General features: G+C 43.2%; 1 non-coding gene across 1 annotated transcript; it reads left to right on the top strand.

Moving 5' to 3' along the window:
• The first annotated feature begins 2,615 nt into the window (after window positions 1-2,615).
• Window positions 2,616-2,723, top strand: LOC112753643 (small nucleolar RNA R71). The gene has a single exon (XR_003178018.1). It is a non-coding gene; the product is annotated as a small nucleolar RNA R71 (small nucleolar RNA).
• Window positions 2,724-3,087: the final 364 nt, after the last annotated feature.

The raw sequence follows: 3,087 nt of genomic DNA, 5'->3' as shown, positions 1-3,087 counted from the left end.
TTCCCCTTCCCCTTTCTAGAGGATTCTCCGGTCTTAGGTGCCATCAATGGTAATGGAAAAACAAAAAGCTTATGCTTTTACCACACCAAACTTAGAATATTGCTTGTCCTCGAGCAAGAAAAGAAGAATAGAAGAAGAAGAAGAAGAAATGGAGGAGAGGGAGAGTGGGAAGTGTTTCGGCCAAGAGGGGTGTGCTGTGTGAATTTGATGAAGAATGGAGGGCTTTATATAGGGAAGGGAGGGTGGTTATGGTTCGCCCATATGGGTGGGTTTGGGTGGGAAATTGGTTTTGAATTTTGAAGATAGGTGGAGTTTATGAGGTAGGTTTATGGGGAAGAGTAGATGGATGTGAGTGGTGAAGAGGTGATGGGGAAGAGAGTTTATGGGGTTGTGTAAAAGAGAGTGGTGAGAAGAAGTGAGTGGAGGTAGGTGGGGATCCTGTGGGGTCCACAGATCCTGAGTGGATCCTGTGGGGTCCACAGATCCTGAGGTGTTCAAGGATTTACATCCCTGCACCCATTAGGCATGTAAAAATGCCTTTGCACCCAACTCTGGGCGTTCAGCGCCAGGTTGGTGGCCATTTTGGGCGTTCAACGCCCATTTGTGTGCGATTTCTGGCGTTGAATGCCAGAACCATGCCTGTTCTGGCGTTCAGCGCCCAAAAGCTGCCCATTTTGGGCGTTCAGCGCCAGAACCATGCTCTGTTCTGGCGCTGAACGCCAGACAGATGCTTCCTCCAGGGTGTGATTTTTCTTCTGCTGTTTTTGATTCCGTTTTCAATTTTTATATTTATTTTGTGACTCCACATGATCATGAACCTATTAATACATATAACTGAGAAAAATATAGTTAGATAAATAAAAATTAGGTTGCCTCCCAACAAGCGCTTCTTTAATGTCAATAGCTTGACAGTGGGCTCTTATGGAGCCTCACAGATGTTCAGAGCATTGTTGAGACTCTCCAACACCAAACTTAGAGTTTGGATATGGGAGTTCAACACCAAACTTAGAGTTTGGTTGTGGCCTCCTAACACCAAACTTAGAGTTTGACTGTGGGGGCTTTATTTGACTCTGCTTTGAGAGAAGCTTTTTCTGCTTCCTCTCCATGGTTGCAGAGGGAGATCCTTGAGTTTTAAACACAAGGGAGTCCTCATTCCATTGAAGGACTATTGCACCTCTGTCAACATCAATCACAGCTCTTGCTATGGCCAGGAAAGGTCTTCCTAGGATGATGGATTCATCCTCTTCCTTTCCAGTATCCAGGACTATGAAATCAGCAGGGATGTAAAGGCCTTCAACCTTTACTAACACGTCCTCTATTTGTCCATAAGCCTGTTTTCTTGAACTGTCTGCCATCTCTAATGAGATTTTGGCAGCTTGCACCCCATAGATTCCCAGTTTCTCTATTACAGAGAGGGGCATGAGGTTTATTCCTGAACCAAGGTCACACAGAGCCTTAAAGATCATGGTGCCTATGGTGCAGGGTATTATGAACTTTCCAGGAACCTGTTTCTTCTGAGGCAATGTCAGTTGATCCAGATCACTTAGTTCATTGATGTACAAGGGAGGTTCAACTTCCCAAGTAATAGTGCCAAATAATTTGGCATTCAGCTTCATGATTGCACCAAGAAACTTGGTAATTTGCTCTTCAGTAACATCCTCATTCTCTTCAGAAGAGGAATATTCATCAGAGCTCATGAAGGGCATAAGGAGGTTCAATAGAATCTCTATGGTGTCTAGATGAGTCTCAGATTCCTTTGGTTCTTCAGAGGGAAGCTCCTTATTGGTCACTGGACGTCCCAGGAGGTCTTCCTCCTTGGGATTCACATCCTCCTCTCCTTCATTGGGTTTGGCCATTTTGCTTATGTCAATGGCCTTGCACTCTCCTTTTGGATTCTCTTCTGTATTGCTTGGGAGAGTACTTGGAGGGATTTCAGTGATCCTTTTACTCAGCTGGCCCACTTGTGCTTCCAAATTTCTAATGGAAGACCTGGTTTCATTCATGAAACTCACAGTGGCCTTAGATAGATCAGAGACTAGATTTGCTAAATTAGAACCATTTTGTTCAGAGTTCTCTGTCTGTTGCTGAGTGGATGATAAAAAAGGTTTATTATTGTTAAACCTGTTTCTTCCACCATTATTAAAGCCTTGTTGAGGCTTTTGATCCTTCCATGAGAAATTGGGGTGATTTCTCCATGATGAGTTATAGGTGTTTCCATAAGGTTCACCTAAGTAATTTACCTCTGCTATTGCAGGGTTCTCAGGATCATAAGCTTCTTCTGCATAAGAAGCCTCTTGAGTACTGTTGGATGCAGCTTGCATTCCATGCAGACTCTGAGAGATCATATTGACTTGCTGAGTCAATATTTTATTCTAAGCCAATATGGCATTCAGAGTATCAACTTCAAGAACTCCCTTCTTCATAGGCGTCCCATTGTTCACAGGATTCCTTTCAGAAGTGTACATGAACTGGTTATTAGCAACCATGTCAATGAGTTCTTGAGCTTCTGCAGGCGTTTTCTTTAGGTGAATGGATCCACCTACAGAAGTATCCAATGACATCTTTGATAACTCAGATAAACCATCATAGAATATATCCAGGATGGTCCATTCTGAAAGCATGTCAGAAGGACACTTTTTGGTCAGTCCTTTGTATCTCTCCCAAGCTTCATAGAGGGATTCACCTTCTTTCTGTCTGAAGGTTTGAACATCTACTCTAAGCTTGCTCAGCTTTTGAGGAGGAAAGAACTTGGCTAAGAAAGCCTTGACCAGCTTATCCCAAGAGTTCAGGCTATCCTTGGGTTGAGAATCCAACCACACTCTAGCTCTGTCTCTTACAGCAAAAGGGAAAAGCATGAGCCTGTAGACTTCAGGATCTACTCCATTAGTCTTAACAGTATCACAGATCTGCAAGAATTCAGTTAAGAACTGAAAAGGATCTTCAGATGGAAGTCCATGAAACTTGCAGTTCTGCTGCATCAGAGAAACTAATTGAGGTTTCAGCTCAAATTTGTTTGCTCCAATGGCAGGAATAGAGATGCTTCTTCCATGTAAATTGGAATTAGGTGCAGTAAAGTCACCAAGCAAC

The sequence above is a fragment of the Arachis hypogaea genome, chromosome 15 (genome assembly GCF_003086295.3).
Source record: "Arachis hypogaea cultivar Tifrunner chromosome 15, arahy.Tifrunner.gnm2.J5K5, whole genome shotgun sequence".
Classification (NCBI taxonomy): Eukaryota; Viridiplantae; Streptophyta; class Magnoliopsida; order Fabales; family Fabaceae; genus Arachis; species Arachis hypogaea.
Note: the sequence above shows the minus strand (reverse complement) of the source record. Positions and strands in the feature narration are given on the sequence as shown.